General features: G+C 41.3%; 1 protein-coding gene across 12 annotated transcripts in view; it reads right to left on the reverse strand.

The window, feature by feature from the left end:
- The window catches only part of LRRC8D (leucine rich repeat containing 8 VRAC subunit D), a 140,343-nt gene that overhangs the window by 110,443 nt on the left and 7,201 nt on the right, over positions 1-22,699 (reverse strand). For 7 of the 12 annotated variants that reach the window (XR_010153289.1, XR_010153288.1, XM_001150794.6 and 4 more), the window contains one exon: positions 7,139-7,283. The exons of 2 other annotated variants lie outside the window; for them this stretch is intronic. The gene's annotated coding sequence lies outside the window, so the exon portion shown is untranslated. Of the gene's footprint in view, positions 1-3,020; positions 4,404-7,138; positions 7,284-7,592; positions 12,766-22,699 lie in introns of those variants that run through there. 3 more of the 12 variants (XM_063799785.1, XM_063799783.1, XM_009424982.5) reach the window with 3 other exon arrangements.

The raw sequence follows: 22,699 nt of genomic DNA on the forward strand, positions 1-22,699 counted from the left end.
AGAAATGTGTTTTTAGAAAATGTGTAGCCGCAAAAAGTTAACACATACAAATAAGGGCAAGGAATCTGCCTCAAAATAATCTTAAAGTCTTGAACTTTAAAATTTATATTAATGTATCAATCATAACAATAAGGTCAAGTTATATAAATGTACATGTCACAAGAAGTCATGCTAATAAAATCATGTTATATAAAGGTACATGCAACAATTAAAACAGTGTATCCAATAGTAAAGAAATGGAGTCAACCTAAATGTCCATCAATGACAGGCTGGAAAAAGGAAATGGGGTACATATACACCAAGGAGTAGTATTCCTTGATAAAAAAGAACATAAAAATTCATAAAAAAGAACAAGATCATGTGCTCTGCAGGGACTTGGATGGAGTGGGAGGCCATTATCCTTTGCAAACTAACACAGGAACAGAAAACCGAATACCACATGTTCTCACTTACAAGTGGGAGCTAAATGATGAGAACACATGGACACATAGAGGAAAATAACACACAGTGGGGCCTTTTGGAAAGTGGAGAAGGAAGAGGATCAGGAAAAATAACTAATGGGTACTAGGCTTAATACCTGGGTGATAAAATAATCTGTATAACAAACCCCCATGACACGAGTTTACCTTTGTAGTAAACCTACACTTGTACACCTAAACTTAAAATAAAAGTTGAAAAATAAATAAATAAAACAGTGTATCAAAGGCCCAAGAACATACAATTAAGTCAACTGGAACCAAATAGAGATCTCAGAAAGAGACATCTACATATATGCACTGACATCCTAGGGGTAGCACCAAAACTCTGTGGAGAAAGAATGTACTAGTTGGCAAATAGTGCTGGGAAAACTGGCTCACAATATGACCAGATTTTTAAAAATAAAAATTGGGTTAATACTTCGTATCTCAAATTACAGAGTTTAAAAACCCAAATAATAAGAGTAACCTTTGAAGTTAATAAAAGAAAATGAGGAGAGACAACATTGTGAGCCCAGAATAGGGGAGGATTTCTTAAATGACTCAAAATGCACAGACCATAATAATATAAAGTGATGAGACAACTACATTAAAACTAAAGATTTTATTGTTGCTATTACCGAAAGGCATCATAGACAAAGTTATTAGGAAAGTGACACACTAGAAGAAAGTTACAATGTCTAAAGACAAAGAGGAATTAATTTCTAGAATACACAAGAAACATTACAAAAATTCTCTCAAGAAGTTCTTGCAAGAAAAAGGCAAGAGACCCAACAGAAAATAAAGGGCAGGCTAAAGACATAAAAAGACAATTCATGGAAAAGGGAAATTAAATTAAGTAAATGAAGACATGTTCAGCCTCACTAGTAATCAGAAAAAGGCAAAATTAAACCATTAGGTATAATCAACATTTATCAGGTTGGCAGCAATCAGGATATTTGTTAACAACAACAACAAAAAAGGCATTATGCAGTACTGGTGGAGATATAAAGTTGGCAACTATCTGTGCAGTTCCCAGTAAAATTATGCAGTTCCTAGTACGCATATATCCTATGATCCAGCAATATTGTTTGTGGTCAATATCGCCTCAAGAAATTCTCATGAAGGCCAATAAATTCCATATGCCTAGGTTGCTTAGAAAAAAATTAATACATACTACATGGAAGCCAAAAATATTCATAAAAATGTTGACCCTTTCATGTCCCTATTTGTACTGTCTCCATATTGTCTACAGTTTTAACTTAACCTTTGCTGAAAGGGTAGGTAAGGCTAAACAAACCATGATAATTTCTTTACATAGTCTAGTTCAAGAACAAGGAGAGCAGGATATACAGTGAGGGAAATGTTTTAGTGTTGGAGACTGCACAAATCTGGATCCGAGTCCAGGCCTTAGCTTGTCTGTGTGACTTGGAGTCTCTGCCTGCCTCAGTTTCTTCACATAAAACAGGGTTATTGGCCGGGTACGGTGGCTCACGCATGTAATCCCAGCACTTAGGGAGGCAGAGCGGGCAGATCAAGAAGTCAGGAGATCGAGATCATCCTGGCTAACACGGTGAAACCCCGTCTCTACTAAAAATACAAAAAATTAGCCAGCGTGGTGGTGGGCGCCTGTAGTCCCAGCTACTCGGGAGGCTGAGGCAGGAGAATGGCATGAACCTGGGAGGCAGAGCTTGCAGTGAGCCGAGATCGCGCCACTGCACTCCAGCCTGGGTGACAAGGCGAGACTCAGTCTCAAAAAAAAAACCCAAAAAACCAAAAAACCAAACAGGGTTATTACCCACTCTGCATAACACCAGGAGGATTAGAGATAATCAATGTCTATTTGTCAATGCCTGAAAAATATGGTGTTCAATAGATAGGAAGTAATTTCTTTTAACAAATGAAGGAACTTCATGAAATAACCCTATTAGATTTCCATGCCCTGCTCAACCTATCTCAAGCAGAATGACTTACATTCATGTCAATACAACACACACAGAAATCAGAGAGACTAATTCAATATGAACTCACACATCAGTTTTTCCCACTGCAGAACAGGGATAAATCCTATCTCCCTTTCCTTAAACTTACCACAAATCGTAAAGGTTAAGATTGGGAAGACTCTTTTAGCTTCTGGGAAATGAATATAGGGCTGGTGGTGGTGGTGGTAGTGGCTATGACCATCATGATTCTGAAACTGGCCTCAGAGTCCTGACTCTACAAAAACAGGGAAGGCATATTCGCAGAAGTATTGTAGGGAAAATGCTCTTAAGAGAAATCCAGTTATCCATGACTAACTGCAAAGATCTCAAAGCTGACCATGAAAAACGATTAGCCCGGAAACATGACCAGATCCAAAATCAGGGCTTAACACATCATCCTTTTAATGTACAACAAAGAGGAAAAATTCCACCTGGGAATCTTTATAATCTGATGGCTAACATATTATGCATTTTTCATCACCATTTCAGCATTTTCAGTCTGGAGCAGTTGTTTTGCTTTGGCCTCAATTCCCAACCTGTAGACTTCAGGGTACTGCAAGAGGTCTGTAGGCTGAATCCTTACCTCATATATACATGCAGTGCTATTTTACAAATACAGGAAGATGCTGAAGTCATTATTTGCAATATATACTCGGCTGATATAAATTAACTCTCATGAAACATCTGCAATTATAAGAGATACGAAGTAAAACAGTGAACCAGTTAAGATCGTTGAAATCTTTTAATATTAAATAAAAGCTTCCTGATTTTGGTGTCAGGAGCCACTGCATTACAGTTTACAATTTGACTAAGAAGGCATTTTTTACTTTATAATATACATGAAGGGAAAAAAAGTTTTGAAAAAATGAAATCTTAACTTGCATTTATTTCCACTCGTAGTCCCCTCTTGGCCATTAACTTTTCCTTGGCATTTAACATCAAAGCTAGTTACCCTTTCATTTTTAGCCTTTCTGTTGGAAGAGATACACAGCTGGTTCACAAGCCACTGCAACTCACCGACAGACAGAAAAGGCAGTGCACTGCGTATTAAGGAATCATACATGTATCATTTCATTCCTCCCTTACAAAACAATGAGCTCTCATTTCCTCTCTTTTGCTCCTCCTTTACCTTCTCCTCTCCCTGAGGGTTTTGACCACAGTTTTACAGAGGGGAAGTTATAGGCCACTATAAATATTCCAATTATTGAAGAGAAAACAAATATTTTATCCAACACTTATGAAAAATGTACTCCAAATTTTAATTTGCAGTACAACAAATTAAACCATAATTTTACAGTTTAGTTAATGGTGCAACATTAAAACTGTAACTAAAGAGAGCCTCAACTTTAAGCGCTACAAAGGAAATAAACTTACTTGCATCTAAGGAATGTTACAAAAATATTTAATCTATAATTTAAAGTTACATGGGTTTGCTCACATTGTCTGTAATGTGAGCCTCTCAGTGGATTACTGTGAGCTGGAATGAAAGAGTAGGGGATGTGCACAGTGGCAGCAGTAGTGGGGAGTGGAGAGTCATATATATAATTTACTAATTAATTAATTTTCTGGGATATAAACTGCCCTAGGAGTAAGCCAGAAGAGGTTTTTTAATTCTAAAAAATTAAAATATGGTAATCTGATCCCTTGGAAAGATATCTGCTCACTAAAACCTGACCAAAGGTATCTGTAAATTAAAATATACTACTAGAATTTTGGCAGAATACAAATCACACTGGTGCAAACACAGCTAAATCTAGTCACAGACACACAGGAAGTGTAAATTTCAAATATGAAAAAAAAACTGCTTTAAAAATGAAAACAAACCTTGAGTTCTGGGCAGAGCCTGAGTGAAGAGGTATAACGAAAAACCTGGAGATTTGGTAAGGCAATCCAGCTTTCTTTTGGAATGGCAAAGGACCACCTGAATCAGCACTGCCACCTCTTCCTTAGGCAGTGGCTTTCCAGACTACAAAAGAACCACGGATTACATCAGAAGACCTTGTTCAGGTCCCAACAACTCCATTTACTAATACGACCACTGGCAAGTTACATCTCATCAGCCTGTTTCCTCTCTCCATAAACTGGAGAAAATGAATCCTACTTCACTACATCATTGAAAGGAGCAAGAAGAGTTTAGCTCTGTTGAAAGGAGTAAAAAAAAAAAAAATACATCATATACACTGTGTAAACAGAAAATGACAATCTAAAGGCCAGTTATGATTTCTGAGTTTAAATATCACTAGAATAGAAGGAGACTCTGTTCTTAAATGGGACAGAGATTTGGAGGCTCACAAAAGCTGTTCTACTGTATCTTAGAGCAGAGTGACAGATGCTAAAGAAAGTCCCCAAATAAATTAATAAACGGAGGGGCAAGGAACACACATAGGTATAAAAGTAGAGGCAGTGGCTGGGTGCAGTGGCTCACTCCTGTAATCCCAGCACTTTGGGAGGCCGAGGCGGGTGGATCATGGGGTGAGGAGTTCTAGACCAGTCTGACCAACATGGATAAACCCCATCAATACTAAAAATACAAAATTAGCTGGGCGAGGTGGTGCGTGCCTGTAATCCCAGCTACTCGGGAGGCTGTAGCAGGAGAATCGCTTGAACCCGGGAGACGGAGGTTGTGGTAAGCCAAGATCGCACCATTGCACTCCAGCCAGGGCAACAAGAGCAAAACTCCTCCGTCTCAAAAATAAAAAAAAAAAGTAGCTGCAAAACACTATGGTTGTACAGGTCTTTCAAGAATCTCTCTTGACTGGCTGAGTGTGGTGGCCTCCCAGTATTTTGGGAGGCTGAGGTGGGCAGATCACTTGAGGTTAGGAGTTCGAGACCAGCCTGGCCAACATGGTGAAACCCTGTCTCTACTAAAAATACAAAAATTAGCTGGGCGTGGTGGCGTGCACCTGTAATCTCAGCTACTCAGGAGGCTGAGGCAGGAGAATCACTTGAACCCAGGCGGCAGAGATTGCAGTGAGCTGAGATCACGTCACTGCACTCCAGCCTGGGTGACAGAATGAAAAACCGTCTCAAAATAAAAAGAATCTCTCTTGATTACTTTCTCACTTTTCATGACGTATTTGGCAAGAAGAGGCATAAACACAGCCATCTCACAATTAAATTCAAACTTAAGAAGTCCATGTCTATCTAGGAAGGATAAGTTTAATTGTTCAGTTTTCATAGTGCATTTTGGCTACATAATGCCATGTACTTATTGAGTACATGTTTTGTACTCAAGCTGGTAAATTTGTACCACCCTGGTAAATTTTCCTTTCAAAGCAAACTTAATTATGTAGTAAATATGTTTTATGATAAAATTTTCAGCATCAGAATGCTATAGTCAGCATCCTACGTCATGAATGTAAATTCTACACCTAACCCTGACTCCTTAGATGGCTTGGCTACCCGATAAAGTGAAAACGCGCAGTGTATGTGATACTGTGCTACACAGATTCACTTTTCCTCTGTGCTACAGGGAGAGATCTTCTTTGGCAGAGTCTCACTTTCCTCCCCTCTAGTCATATGCTCACATCCCTTCCTCGGAAATAAAAATTAAGAAGATGCTACTGGCTTTAACAGGGCTCAAACATTTAATTTGAGGCCATATAATGATCCCATCAAACTGATTATTCTCAGCCATCCCACTCCCCTTAGTGTCCTCCCCAAGACTAGAGTTTCACCAGGTAGATAAACAGGCGGTAAAACAAGGCTAGGCTTTCACTGGGGGGAGAAGTCAATCTGAGTTATTCTGGAGAAAGAGGACCTGCCAGGGAAATAAAGATGCAAAACGTCTGTAGCATAAAACCAACCCTAGTGTTTTATTCTCCTTCTATGAACATTTGAGATGGAACACGATGTGGAAGTGAAATTATAATCTACCTGGTGAATTTGAGAAAAGTCACTCTCAATTTTACTTTGATGACAAATGGAATTAATAAAGACGCCTGGCTCATATGTTAAAGTACCTTCTGTCTCAGCGAGGAGGCCTGGCTCAGAAACCACAGTGGAATTAACAAGCCAGACACCAGACTAAACATCTCAGAACTCGCTGCTGTGCCTCATTCCTGGTCCCTACCTTTCCGGTGTGTGCCTGCATCATTAATTCCCTCCGTTTGGCATGGCCTGGCTTTCCCAAAACAGAAACCAAGGAACCGGGGTCCTCTGTTTCAGCAGCTGAAGAGCTGATTTCTGAGCATGGACACTAAGATTCTTTTCTCCTGTCCACCTTACACTTCACCCACAACTCATCTTCTTCCTCTTCCCTACGTCCCAACCCCTTACCCTCCCACCACCCTGCCTCCCAGGACATTTATGTGTATGACCCCAGACCAGGAAGGGAGGAACAAAGAGCTGCTGCTTCAGGCAGCAGCAGCTGGAGGAGAGGGTGGAGAGGGCAGCTGGGGACTCCAGGAAGACTCCCCGGGCACTGGCAGCCCCAGCGCAGCCCTGGGCAGTCCAGCCTGGAAAGCGCCCTAGTAGAGTCCTCGCAGGCGGCTCCGCAGCGCACGCCCAGGGCCTTCCGCCGGCCCGAACCCAGGGCGGCAGCAGCCAGAGTTTGGCAGAGACCCCGGGTGAGAAGCCAGTGGTGGGGGGCGGGCAAGTGAAGCTGCAGCACAGAGCTGGAGATGCAGATCCGACACTAGCAGTGCTCCGTGCCGCGGACTTCCCGACCCGCGCCCTGGACCCAGACCCGACCCCGCGCACCTGGACCAAGCGGCCACCCTGTTCTCTCAGGGCGCTCTCTGGGGACGCGGCTTGGGCGAGCTCCGGAGGCTGGAACCACGGCGACAGGAGACTTCACTCCTCCATCCTGAGACCCGGGAGCACGTTATAGACAGCCGTGCACTTCCTGTTTGAAAACACAGGGGAGAGAAAGAGCTAGAGAGATCCAAGTGTCGGCAGCGGGGAGGAAGGAGTGCAGGGCGGCGGGGAGGCAAGACCAGGGGGTCACCGCTTGCATAACTGCCATGGTGGGCACCCAGCGCTCCCCTGGCCGTGGCGACCCCGCCGCACCGGCTGCCCGCGTGGTGCCGAGGTGGCGCGGCCTCGGCCCGGTCCCCCCCTGCTGGTGGCCTCGCTGCCAGCCGCCCGCCCGCCCGCTCGCTCACAGCCCTTCCGTTTGCAGCTGCTGCTCGGGTTCTCCCCTCCCCACAAGTACCTAGATCAATGGACTCCACGCTTCCTCCGCCGGTGCCTAGAGTGGTCGGCCTTCTTTTTCTTCCTTTCTTCACCCTCCCAACCCCCACCCCTACCCCCCAGAAAATAATTACCTCGGGGAAGGTGTAAAGACAAGACTGAGCCTTTGCAGGGGAGTGGGGGCTGGATTTATGCAAATTTTTAAAGTTCATAGCCACATCCCAGTATATCCACTACAGCTCAGCAGCTGTGAGAGATTCAGGATGGGAAATTACTTGTCTTGTGCCTCGCTGGCTCAAAAGAGAAAGCGTGCACACAGCTGCCAACACAGAGCAGCCAGGAACTGCAAAACAGTAACAACAACAAAACTACATAGTATCCTCGGTTCCTCCTAGGGTCTCTACTCAGATCAATCTGTCAACCTCATCCTCACAGTCTACCAACATTTATATATACCAATTCCACATGGAGCATAATCGCATGGTGCATTCTTCCAGAAAATGATTCCGTAGTTCTCTGTGCTATGTAATCACAGAGAAGTTCCATAGTCCTGGGATTACATTCATTCATTTTGTTGAACTCTGACTTAAGTGGACTTCAGTACAGTGTTAAAAAGAGTACACAGATGGCTTAAGAATCTGCTGTATGTAGAGTGTGCTGGCTATGGGGATTCGCATTTGTAACCTGCCTGCCCTTACATGCACAGTCTACCAGGTTACAAAGCGCTTACAAGACTGTCTCTTGACAAACGGCTCCTTTTATTATCAAGCTGTTGGCATTCATGGTTCCATACTCAAAATGGAGAATGGAATACAAACAATAATTATTCTACATATAAAGCTCAGTTTTGACTGAAGCAGAAAGGAACGGATAGATATTAAGCTCCTACTCAGTGCTAGACAACATCTCATTTTAAATCCCTCTTGGCCTTAATATTTTCCAACAGATCTGCAAAAGTCATATTCCCAAGTGAGGAAACAGGGTCAGAGAAATTAAGAAACTGTTCCCATGGCTCTGCCAGAAAGTGGTCGAATGGAGAGCTGAATACAGGTCTTTCCTGATTATAAAATCTGTACCATTTCCCCTACACTGCGAATTCCTACAATGATCACGAATTTTTTTTTTTTTTTTTTCTGAGACAGAGTCTCGCTCTGTCGCCCAGGCTGGAGTGCAGTGGCGTGATCTCGGCTCACTGCAACCTCCGCCTCTCGGGTTCAAACAATTCTCCTGCCTCAGCCTCCCGAGAAGCTTAAACTACAGGCACACGCCACCATGCCCAGCTAATTTTTTTGTATTTTTAGTACAGATGAGGTTTCACAATGTTGGCCAGGATGATCTCGATCTCCTGACCTCATGATCCACCCACCTCAGCCTCCCAAAGTGCTGGGATTACAGGCGTAAACCACCACTCCTGGCCAATGATCATGAATTCTAGGGAGAAAGTCCAGCACAGCAACCATTCTGTGATCCATCCCTTCATCTCTGAATGATCCTGCTACTTACCAGCTATTGCTGTTGTGCTAGGCAGTTTCTTTAACCACCTGAATAATACACACCTTAATTTCTCGGGCAGAGGATACTGGCTTTTTCCATTATCTACTGCTGGCTGTCAGCCTTTCCAGAATTACTTGGTGGCAAAAGTTCAAAAGGTTCTAGAATGGCTACTCATATGCCAAGGTACAAAGTCTGTCCAGTTCAGAACCTAACAAGCTGACTAAAATTCGATTCCTGCATTATTTTTTCTCTAACTGGGGCTCTTTAAGAAAGTGGCAAATGATGTTCACAAAAACACACACGGCTTCAAGTTGACATTCTCTCATTTTCTGTTTCCTTCTGCTATAACACTTAGTTCACAATCACCTGTCAGTAGCATGCTGCTATGAGGCTCCTGACGCAACCAAATGAAAAGGTGATTAAGAGTCTTGTGCACTCACAAAAAAAAAAGGAGGGGGGGTGGTCTTGACAATACTGAGGCCTCCAGACGATGAACTACACCTCACCCACCCTTTTCTCCTCACCTCACAGACTTGAATTGTAGTGCACCCAGATGACCATGGCCTTCAAGTACAAAGGCAGGGGCTGGGAAGAAGACTGCAAGGACCAGTGAGATGCATTCCTGTCCACCAGGCACTCGCAGTCTAATGAGGGCTTCTTACTAAAAGACTTCTCAAGGGATCTTAGCATCCTTTTAGGGTCTAGCTCTGTTCACCTTTTTCCTTCTCTCAATCCTTTGCTTACTGTGGTCCTGGCAACTCTTCATGTCTTTTCACAAACTTAATACTTCTTCCCAAACAGCTACCACATATTTTCCAAAGTACTCAGTGTGGGGAGTGGGGATGTGAAGCAGGGCATTTAGCTAGAAACTTCTCTCATTTTAAAAACCCTGTCAATTATTACCATGTTTTTAAGGACACAATTATGTTTTGAAATATCTTTTGGTATCCCTCCTTCATTTTTGTTACTCATTATCTAAGAGCCCAAGGAAAACCTCTGAAGAAAAATATTTAAATTCGTAAGAAAAGGCAAAGGAAAACTTAAACCTGCAGAGCCTTTGTTTTTTATATTTGGGACTCATGAGATTAGACTATCTAACTTCTTAAAATCTCTCTTAGGAAAAATTCAAAGTCATTAATCTAAAAACAGTCAACAGTAGACTATTCCTATTTTGTCCAAGGACTGTACTGAGTGATAATTTAATGATATATAGGAGAGTTTGTATGGTTTAATAGGTAACAAAATACAGAAGAGCATTTGGTGGGAGACTAACAACGGTATTCACCTATGCTGCTATGTCCACACCCAAATGTCTAATACTCTCCCCTCCAGAGCAGTGGCCAGCTGTGGGGGAAGGGCAGCCACATTTCTCTTTCTTAGGCTCCCTATAAACCCAAACCCTCCTCATCAAAAATATTTATTAACATTCACTCTGTACGACTCCCAAAGCTTACAGTTTGGAGAATACAACACAGCCCCTGACATTTCCTAATCCTAACTACCATGAGGCCTGAACACCATCTCATACTTTCCCCTGGTCAGCTATTTGCCCGCTCCTTCTGTGTTTCATGCAGAAGTGTTTCTTTCTCATAGCCGCTGTTATGCTTTTGTGTGTGTGTGCATGCGCACGTGTGTGTGTGCACGTGTATGTATATATATTAAAATCACAACCTCATAAAAAGAAAAAATGCGCTCTCAGGTAGGCACAAATTATGCCACAAAAGATTTTGGAAAAATGTGGAAGGTTCACTTTGAAAGTCTCCACTCCCTAAGTACCATAATCCCCAGATGAAGAGACCAACACTGTGAAAGCCATTTTAGAAGCTCCAAATTCAGTTTCAAGAAATAGCTTTTCTGAGGACTAATGGGTGTGGAGGAGGAGATGATAAACTCATCTCTAAAAAACAATGCTGCTTATCTTTCTTCATCTTAAGAAAGATCTTAGTTTGGCGGTTAAAAATGTTTGCCACAAGCAATTCTCTGTGTGAATATCAGGAGTCCTGGTGATTATCACACATGGATTTTACAAACAAGAAAATAAAAAATGACAAGCTGTCTGGTTACCAAAGAGATGACCTCTCTGCACTATCAGCCTTCACAGCAGTGTCCCTACCTTGTCTTCACCTCCGGGGTAGCACATGCAACAGGATTTTCTGGGAAGGAGGTCTCTGGCACTCACATTCACTTCCTGGCCTCTGCAAAACCTGAACCATGGCTTTCAAAGAAGCCTTTCGCAGAGCCAACTGGCTGGCCTGATTGGCATTTACCCATAGAGGATTATTAGCCATCTTTAAGGAACCAGAGTAAGTGTCATTTCACATGACAAAATGCAGCAAGGGGTTGCAAATCATCTTTAAAAAAAATATGCCTGTAAGATAGTTTCCTGATTTTCAGCAAGCAATAAGGAAAGCACTACTTAAAGCACCCCACAGCATGACTTAGAAGATCCAGCCACAAGGCAGGTAGGGCCAGGGTGGCTACAGGCCTGAGCTGGTATCTCTCTAAGCTCAGTGCTCCAATTTCCTCAGCTTCCAAACACACACAATGAACCCACACACCTTGCACAAAATTACTAACATTACATAGGACAAACCCTCACAGGCCCTGCCTCAATGAATTCTCAGAACTACCTTCGCAGGGAGGTGTCATTATTAATGTGTTACAGAAGCAGCAGCAGGGCTCACAGATGTTAAGTGATATTCTCAAAGCCTTAGGTAATGGAACGAAAACTCACCCTGGGTCTGTTCTTCCTTCTTTTAATTGAATAGAAATGAGTGGGTGCATTTTGGCTGTGGATATATCATTCTGCACTACATATCTTTTGCTCAGAAAAAAAATCCCACTTTAAAAACATAACTTGTAATGCTCTCTCTCAAGTGCATCATACACCCTCATCACCTCGCCAGATTTTGGTAAAGTGTAAAGGATAAACATGTATTTTGTAATAGGCCAACTGACTTTAAGCCATAGGAATATAAGTAGATATAAATTAGGTAAAATATGCACTTGAGCTGCAGCTGGATATTATTTTATAAAATAATAAGACTGATCCACTGATCAAACTGTGATAAACAAAATCTTAATACATTTTTTCCAAGCTTCCTCTCTCATTCTTCAATTAGTATGCAAAAAAATGCATGTAAAGTAGGACATGATGGTTGATGTACTGGGATTTACTAAGCATAATACTGTGAAAGAAGGGTAAGATACCCCAAAATTCTGACTAAATGCAAATACCTGTATAAAAGACTGTTCAAAATGTTCCCAGCACAGACTGCTAGGAATGAATAGCCTTGGATTATTTAATGACTGTTGATTTTGATGTGTATTACATAGATGAAATACTGTCCTATAATTCATTCTTCTTTGGAAAGCATGTTTTGTCTGTTAATCTTCTGTGATAGTATCTGCTTCCTTATTTGAAACATTGTTTTAATTCTCTTTGGGCAATCTTATTTATCTTATTTTTATTTTTGAGACAGAGTCTCACTCTGTTTCCCGGGCTGGAGTGCAGTGGCACAGTCTCAGCTCACTGTAGCCTTGTTCTCTCAGGCTCAACCAATCCTACCACCTTAGCCTCCCCAGTAGTTGGGACTACAGGAGCTCGCCACATCCAGCTAATTTTTCTTCCCCCCACCCCCTTTTTTTTTTTTTTTTTTAAGGGACAGGGGTTTCGCCATGTTGCCCAGGCTGGTCTCAAACTCCTGGACTCAAATGATCCACCCACCTCGGTCTCCCAAAGTGCTGGGATTACAGGCGTGAGCCACCACGCCTGGCCTGGGCAATCTTGTTTTTTAAATAACATATTAAAAAGCCCAACAATGTAAAAGGGTTGGATCCTAAAAAGTCAAATAAATATAATGTTCATTATTAAGAAGTGCTCTTAAAAATGACTTTCAGAGTTCATAAGGAATAAGTCACACACATCATATCTTGAATACAATTCTCCATTATACATTATAATGGAGTCTACACAAGAAAAACAATTCATGAATAATTTAAGGTTACAAAATTAGATACTTTAAATTTCATCTCCTTTCCTTTGCCTGTAGTGGAATAGCCAAGGCAAATAGCACGAAAGAGAAACGGAGTACCTGAAAACTCCAGAAACTTTATTATGAACTTTTAATAGCTTATTCATCAATTTTTTAACTAACCCTAGTTTAATAAATGCCAAGCACTTTACATGTATTAACACTTCAATGATTCCTGACAACAACCCTATGAGGTAGGAGTTATTATCTTCATATTACAGATGAGAAAACAGACATGGACATGGAGACGTTAAGTAATTTGCCCAAAGTCACACTGCTAGTAAATACTAAAACTTCGATAGCCTGGCTGACCAGAATCTACTTTAACCAACACATTTTCTTACCCATAAGACCCAATTGGATTGAGTTTGCTTTCCCTAGCGTGAAAGTTCATGAGGTACACTGCCATAAATACAGCAGAAGAAAAGAAGTGGGGAGGAGTGGGGTGAGGGGCTCAGAGACTTTCCAGTTTGTAGCAAGAATGTAACCACTTGTCTAGGGGCACTAGGCTGAAAGCTTTAGGAAGTCAGGGATGCAGAGCCTGGGCCACATTGCTGAATAAATAAATATTAAGAAGGAAAGAAAAGGTATTTGCAGAATGAAAAAGCCAGGAGGAAGGGCTGCTTCCTCACCTTGACCAGAATCCTGGATTTCAAGCCTCCAGGATTGCCTGGCTACAGCACAACTGAATTAGCAACTGAAAGGAATGCAGTGAACCCATGTACTTTGATCTTGGTAAAGCAGTTGATACAGTATCCTGTGAAATCAGGATCCTAAATCAACCAAAACTTATGTTGTTCCAAGAACCACACAAGTTAAGCAGGCTAGAAAGAAAAACACTGGCTACATCTACTAGTATGATGAAGAAAAAGCCACAAGGAATGGAATTCAATCCGTATTCAAAAGTAACTTGGAAATTACTCACGCTGTTTTAATCAAATTTGCACATAACATTAATTTGGGAGGTGTGAAGAGGGCAAATGAGGGCGAGCCAATTGACTTAGTTAAATTAGCAGAGAGGTGAAGAAAAACAGAAGTTCAGTTTCATTTTTGTGTCCCCTTTAATTTGCAGGGAGTGGCTATGGATGTCCAATGGGTAGTAACCACCTCTAAACCTAAAATGCCAAGACTGAACTAAGTAAGCAATAGCAAATAGATACATGTTTAAAATGTTAAGACTTCCGGTCTGAACTTCACAGAGCATGATCGTATTATTCCATACACTATCAGTAAAGTTCCATGGGAAATAATATTCCTTTCAACAAGACTTCGTTAGGAAAACCCAAAGAAAAGAAGGGGCTCAAAGGCTGAGTTTAGGAGGTCAGATGAAAAAGTCAGTGGCGTATGTATAATCTGGCCCCACTACAAATATGCCGCACAGGCAGAAGGTCATGAGAATGGTTTGCAAACACATGGCAGGACAAAGAACAGCAGAGAAGGGAGAGAGAAGCAAGTTAAAACTTGAACTAACATTATTTTTTTAAGCATAAATTATAATTTCTAATTTCTTTAATGTTGAGAAATAGCTTATCCCTTGGTAGAACTATCTGTCCTCCCAGCAAAAATTGTATTTTAAATGTTAGCAGTTGATTTAGAACTAACAAATGAGAGTAAGAGAACTCTGAAACATTTGAAAAAAAAATGACCTATATTCAGGCTGGGTCCTAGGAAATGTAAAAGTGAGCATCATTTCATGTAGCTCCTAAGAGACTGAAGAACTGCACTATTAGCTCTGTAGCCAATATGCAGGAAGAGATTCTTGACCAGATATGGGTTTTAAGTATGTCCTAGCAGGCTTGTTCATGGGAGGAAAGCATATGTTTCTAGAAAATAAAAGGCTCTGAAAGGAAAGAGGGTCACTGAATAATTAAAACTTTCTAATATGTCACCCTTACTACTCTCAATCATAATTTGTACAGTTATTTTTTAAGGTGAAGCCCTCAATATGTGAGCAATGCAGGCAAGGAATACCTTTGGGTATCTGCAGAATTAATGACAATAATAACAGCAACAGCAGCTAACACGTGAGTGTTAACTATGTGCCAGGAACTGTTCTAAGCATTTTATATAAACCATCCTCACAACTAACCCTAGGAGGTAAATATTATTATATCTTCATTTTATAGTAAGTTAAGTAACTTTCCCATGTTCCCATGGCTAGAAAGGCAGAGTAAAAACCCAGGCAGTAAACTACAGAGCTCATGCTCTCCAAGAGATTGTCATTGAAGACAGGTACAGCCCACAATAAAATCCCATATATTCCTCTGCCTTCTAAAAGAAACAGCAACAAAAAAGGAGAAATCTAGCACAGGGGCATAAGGATTAGAGCCATCCCACATTCTAGATTTGAACAGGAAATACATGTGAAAAACTTCAGCCAAATGACAATGCTCTGAGAGATTACTGTTTAATACTTACAGAGGACAAAAAGCAAACCATAGAACCTACACAGACAGAACTTCCACAAAGTTTGATGACTGGCCCCCTCCCAAGGTTTAAAAAATCATCCATACAGTGACAAACTCAAAATTAGCTTCATCTCAGACCTTTCTCTAGAATGTCCCAACGCCCTCTAGAACCCTTCCCTCACCAGGCTGCCCTCAGAACCACCTGCAGAGCCTTCAAAACACACTTTCCCAGGCCCTACCCAAGATGTGAACCATTGAAATCATGGGGGTGGAGGGGTGCTCCTGGAATCTGCACATTTAGGAAACTCCCAAGTGATCCTTAGATGCAGCCTAGTTGGCGAAAGCCCATGCTACCACCAGAATTGCTGAAGGCAGAGATCAAGGCAAAATTATTTCCCTTCTCAAGAACCTTCAATGGAATAACCTTTATTCAAAGGCAACCAAGTGAAGTCTAAATTCCTCAGCAGGACACTCTAGGCCCTCTGTAATCTGTCCCAAACTACTTCTCTGGCTTCCTTTCCTCCTCCATCCCTCACTCCATCCCAGCAGCATTTCCCAAACACATTCTGTACTTCTACAACTCCATGCTTTGCTGCTCCAACGTTCCCTCAGCTCTCCCATCAATTCTCTACCTGTCACCATCTTTGTCATCCTTCAAGGCCCTATTCAAGGTATTTTTCCTTGTGAGACCTCCCCTGATCTTTCTAGTCAAAATCAGTCTCTCCTTCTGAGCAAATGTCCAAAAAATGTAGCTCTCACAAGAATTACAACATATACTGCAAACTGTGCTGAATTATACTAAACTGTTTACATGCAGGTCTTATCTTCAAAGCAGGGGCATATCTTACTCATCTTTCATATTGTGGATAAGAAAGAGACCTAGGTCGAAGTTTAGCTCTCCCTGCTAGTTACTAGCACTGTATCCTTGAGTGGGTTATTTAAACACACTGAGCCTCAGTTTTGTAATCTTTGAAACGGAACACCAATGACACCAACCTTCATGGCTGATATAAGAATAAAACAGAAAAGTGGCCCACTGTGGAGCACCTGAAATGCACTAACATGATAGCCGTTGTTAATATTTAGTGCTAACTTTCGTTTCCCACCCCACTAGAGTGCACTGCAGACAAAGTAAATGCTCAAAAAGCATTTGCTTTTACTCAAAAAAGGCATTTGCTTTCAAAGTAATGATAAATGTTAAGTGATTTCTTAAAGTCCTTTCTCCTGACCCAATTTTGTTCTGTTACAAAGAAAATTTCATAATATTTCTATTCCTATTCTATTTCTACTCCCCTTTCTCTCCTTCAAAAATTAATGTTCAAAATTCTAATGAACAAGCCCTGTCAGTGTCCCTCCTACTCTAGCTTGGCTGTTTGCTTTGAACTACAGTAACTGCCTGCAGCCACAGTGTCGCTGCCCAGAGAATTGCCTGCTTCACCCTTGCAACAAATAGCACTTTGTAGGCAAACTGGAAGAGAGCCCAAAGTAGGAGGGGGGGAAAACCAAGGAAAAGGAATTTGGGCCAAAAACTGAGTTGACACCCACACTATCATTCACACTGGAATACAGGTAAGGAGAGAACAGGAAAGAAAAGGGGTTCAGATCAACACAAACCTTCCCCAACCACCTACCTCACCACCCACCCATGGAAAATGCATTCCAAGACTCACAAAGGACTTGCTGGTCAGCTCACTGCCTGACACACATGGCTATTGTGAATAAAATACTGTCATATATAATAGCTTCTTATCCTCACCAAACCAATCCTAGTGCCGTTACTGTCCCCTCCCCCATTTACAGGAGATGAAACCCAAGGTCACACGAGTCCACAAAAGAGAGTGCTGGGATTAGAACTCAAGTCTTTTAAGCGCCAAATCCTAGGTCCTTCCCACTGCCTCCAAATAGGTTGCAAAAAGCAATTTAAAAAGTGCTCTCAGAAGCTCACCAAATCTACCAGTTGTAAAGGTAAAGGTAAAACAAGATGGGTTTTGTGCTGTTAAAAACAAGTCTGGTGCCAAGGATGCGGGTTGTCACAGCAACAAGGCTCCAACTACAGCCTTTGTAATGATCAGTCCAGCGTTTTAGTACGGTGTTCCAGGAAGATCCTTTAGTCAGGTTTCTGTTCCTAGATGGAAACTGTCTCCATGATTTCATTTGTTCATTTGGTTTGGGGAGGCGGTATCAGGGAAGGAATATAATTTTATTTCTTTTTTCAACCAAACTCTGATGCTGACTTTAAGACTGAGGTAATGTGGAAGGCAAAAGAAGTTTCTAAAGCAAATTTATGTTCGTCATTGTTGTGAGAGAGTTCAAGGGGCAATGAAGGAGTCCTAAAAAGCACAGATCCTGAAGCCATGGCAGCTTGGGTTCAAATCACAGTTCTGCCACTTCCTGTAATGACCTTGGCTGCTCATGGTGACTGGGAGGAGCAGCCAGACTAGAGAACCCAGCCTTGGTTTCCCCTGCTACAAAATGGGGCTGTTGTCAGAAGTAAATGAGCTAATATATGTAAAGTGCTGCAAACAGTGCCTGGCACATGGTGAAGTGTTTCCTAGTCTTATTTCCAGATTCGTCACTAGGACTGGATTCTTTTTTAAGTGTATTTTATAAGAAGGTTAAAGAAGACTTCTTGTACAACTTGTTAATGCATAATGCCCCAAACAAGCACAAACATTATCTACAAGTTTCACTTCCTGATAGGATCTTCCAGGATTTCCATCTGTAGAGTCCCTAGAAGGCCGAGCAGTGGAATTTGAAGAATTTTTCTTCTTCCCAACAGTGCAAGAAAACCTGAACCCATTCTCTCAATACTACAAATGGTTTCCATAAGGGGGAAAAGAAATCCATAAAGATCCTTACTGCACTAAAGTAACAAATAGAAGGGGACATTTTAAAATGAATTTATTCTAAAAAGCAACCAAAGTATTAGAAATTTAAAGTTATTCCAGTCTAGAAAGACATAGTTCAGATCACACAGGGATCACAGCCCCAGGACTGGAATAAAACCTGCAGATGATGAAAAGACGTTGTTCCCCGCCCCACAGAAAATGCTGAAATTCCAGGAACAAGGTACTATATACTTGGGATGATTAAGAGCAAAATGCTTTTTAAAATCCTCTCAGACTAGGATTCTGCTAGTAGCAGAAATCTGTTCAAATTATTACTCTCTTCTCTTTCAAAGAGGGTGTATGTACAACAAATTACACAAAACGATGTTAGATTTTCCCCAGAAAAGCAAATAAAACTAAAGACAGGAGCAACATTGGGGTCACAGTAAAGGTCTGAGGTCCTGTCCTGCACCAGGATACCCAGATGGTGGAGAGGGGCTAAAACCAGTAGACAATATCCTCCTGGCAGTGTGCCCCGACAGGGCAGACGCAGCCCTGCTGACACTGCTTCACACAAAGGGACCCTGGAGGCTGGCCCTTCAAAAGCAAAACAAGCTGGTGTTCCAAACCATCTTTTTCCTAGGGACTGCTGTGTATATCCCCTCAATGTCGTAGTTTGGGTGGGGGAAAAAAATGATGCTTTGTACTCTAACATAGCCAACTTTCCCCTATGCAAACATTTTCCAGCATTCTTGGTTTACTTTTTGCTATCAGCTGTTCTCTGGACCCCTCTTCTTTATCTCACTCCCTAGTCTTCTTTCTGACATAAACTCTTTTCCTTCCTTTTCATTCCAATTCCCCTTTTGGAGAAGCCACCGTATACATTAACATGATACACTAGGAACTGCAAAATAATAGCACTCTTTGCCCCCTGCCAACATAGATTCTGCACTATTTCTAAACATTGACATTTTTTCTTTCTTTCTCTTTCTTCCCCATTTACCCCAAATCAATTTTAAGATATGAACAAATCTTCCCGTATCTCCTGGGGTAGATGATCTCTTTACTCAACTCCAAGTGGCTCTTACCCTTCCTTCTCTCTCTGTGTGTGTCCCACCGGTCCTCTCCCCTTTTATATTCATACTCTACCTATTTCTCCCTAAACCTATTCCTCCTCAGGCCAGACAACCTGTTCAAATGCAACCACTCCAGATGTAATACACCACATTTAAAGGTCAGAAATTGTTATCATTAAAAGTACGGGGCTTGCGGTTTGCTTTGCTCTGCCTTGTGTCTGGGGTTGGGAGAGAAAAGGATGAAATCAAGTTTCAATTCATGTCAATTTAAATTAATGTTTAAAAGTGTATTGTGGGCCAGGCATGGTGGCTCATGCCTGTAATCCCAGCACTTTGGGAGGCTGAGGCAGGCAGATTACACGAGGTTAGGAGTTCGAGACCAGCCTGGCCAACATGGCAAAACCCCCTCTCTCCTAAAAATACAAAAATTAGCTGGGTGTGGTGGTGCGTACCTGTAATCCCAGCTACTCAGGAGGCTGAGGTAGGAGAATCGCTTGAACCCGGGAGGCGGAGGTTGCAGTGAGCCAAGATCACAGCACTGCACTCCAGCCTGGGCCACAGAGTGAGACTCCATCTCAAAAAAAAAAAAAAAGTGTATTGTGCTTTTTATTCAAACCCTATGCTTCCATTTATCTGGCCACTAAAGGGCTATCTCTAAGGGCCTAAAGAGGCAGTTTCCAGCCCACAAAGCTATTTTGTTTGGTTTACAGGAAGTTCTAAAATGTTGAATTAGCCAATCTTTAAAATCAGATTTTACACAACAATCCAGATTTCTGGCTTACAGTGAAAAATCAGAAGATCTGGCAACACCGGCCCACATTCCTACGCGGCAACAATGCACTGCTCAACAGGCCCACTTCTGATGGGTCTCCCACTCCTGATGACCCCACCCTGAGGGCGAGTGCCTGCTGCCACAAATCATCTCTGAGGCACACTATTTGCTCAAGACCCCCAGGCTACTGCTAGTATCCAACTCTGATTAGCACAGAAATTACAGATCTAATTTCTGCTTGGTACAGAACTTAGCAGGTATAAATAAGTTATAAGGAAAAGAATTTAGAACAGGTGAAAGAGAAACTATTTTGGAATTGAAAAATATCTTAAGAGAGCTAAGTTAAAGAACAAGTGCATCTCTCTCTGTCTCTGAGTGTGTGTGTTTGTAGGAAGGGGGTGTTTTGTGCAAGATGTATAAAACTGCAGCCCAGTTCCCAATTTGTACTTTATTACTGGCTAAATGTTAAGATAAATAATTCAATAGTTAAAGTAAAACTTGAACAGAATAAATTCACTCCAGCAAAGAGATTATACTTGAGTATAATGAAGTATAATTTTCTTGTATTTAAAAAATAAAGGCACGAATGAAACAGCCTATGAATATGACGTAGATACATGGATATTTATTTATTCATTCATTTACTTTGAGGATATAGTTTTTTTATATTGAATATATTTATGGCATTTATTCAGCAAACATTTGTTACAGCAGTTTTTTCAGCTAAGACATAACACCTTAGCAAATATTAGGTATATCTTTACATGATTTGTTTATGTACAGTAGTTATTCTGGCTGAGATCTAACTAGGAGGAGGGTGCTTAAGATGTACTTTACAAGTGGCATTCTATCATCAATATGGGTGACAAAAGAGAACAGGGCTAGAGAAAACACCAGAATAATTAAGTGATTTAAAGTTACCCTCTCAATTCCAGGATAAATTTTCATTCAAGTAGTTTTACCAACAGGCTCATACTTCTAAGACCAACTTGGGGCGACAAGAGCATTGGCCTGGAAGCCTAAATGCCGGGATGCCGCTATGGCTCTACTCTTCAAACACGCAGCACGAACCAGAGGAGTTATCAGGTACCTTTACACCTCAAAACCTGATTCTCTTTTTCATGTAACAGAAATACTACTAGGTATTATAAAATAAATACAAAGAAATGTGCAGAAATGAGAAAGGGTACAGTAGGTAAGAGAATAGGTATATATTATAAAATATTAAAAAGTCTGGTTTAAAATACAAAAGTCTGGTATAAAATGAGTCTGGTTTCAAATTCCACCTCCGCCACTTCTATGTGACGTTGTTGCAAATTACATAACCTCTCCAGCCTTATGACCTCATCCGTAGAGTGGGAATAAGTCTATCTTTCACTCAGAATTGTTTTGAGGATTATATGAGAATGCATGTAAATTCCAGGGCATAGGTTTGGACAATCATTAAGTGCCTAATAGCTGTTATTATTAACTTTAGGTGTTCCATACATTGTCCAAGTACTTCTTAACCAGCTAAGTTAAATACAAAAACAAAAAAGCAGCCATATCTGAGAATACACTGATTTTAAAAGCCTACTCAGTAGAGTGCCATTGCAAGCATCATGGGGACCATTTTTCCAAGCATTTTAATTTTCTAATATTTCTTAAAATTGGGTTGTAAGCAATCAGTGAAGAGAATTTTGACTGACGGCATCTAATACCCAATCTGAAGAGTTCTGTCCTATCTCTATAGCATGAGAGATTTTGAGACACAGCTTTCTGGCGGCCAATAACTATCAGAGAAAAAGGTGTCTTCTTGTACATCCTTTCTTCTCCTTGTTCTGTAGAACTCGTTGCAGTGCTGGCTCTCTGTCGATGCTAAGATGTAGCAATGGGATTTATGCATTGTTGGGGAAGTGAAGCTTTCTCTGGCAATGTTCCTAACTATTACCAGCAAGCATAAGAGGAAAGAAAAAAATGTTTTAAGAAAAAAAAATGCTTGTAATGGAACCTAACACCATATTTATGAGCGTTCCCCAATAGGAGGTGTCAAGGGGTAGACACAGACATCTTGAAAACCTCAGAGGAGTGGTAGTTCCCAGACTTTTGATTTCACAGGCCAGTAAAATGTCAAAAGAAAGACTATCACAAAATTGCCAGCTTAAAACTGGACCTAGAAATGACACCAAAAAACCATCATCATCCTTTCATAAAATGAAAAACAAGCCAACCCTCCAGTAGGAAGGACAACCCAAGATTAAACAAAACAAAAAACCAGACTCTTATAATTGAATAAACTTAGCACTCAAGTTGAAACAGAAAAGCTTGTTGCACTGTCTTCTCTCTTCTCATTTTTTCATGGGCTGGTGAAACTGTCATCAGGGACCCACTCTGGAAATGACTGCTCAAGGATGGACTGGGAGTTGGTCCCATCATCCATCCAGCCCAGGATGCACTATCTCATGGAGGCACCAAAGGCCATGGTGGACCATGTGCTGTTTGGGTCACTATACCTTCCAAGAAGACTGACATATCCTT

The sequence above is a fragment of the Pan troglodytes genome, chromosome 1 (assembly GCF_028858775.2).
Source record: "Pan troglodytes isolate AG18354 chromosome 1, NHGRI_mPanTro3-v2.0_pri, whole genome shotgun sequence".
NCBI lineage: Eukaryota > Metazoa > Chordata > Mammalia > Primates > Hominidae > Pan > Pan troglodytes.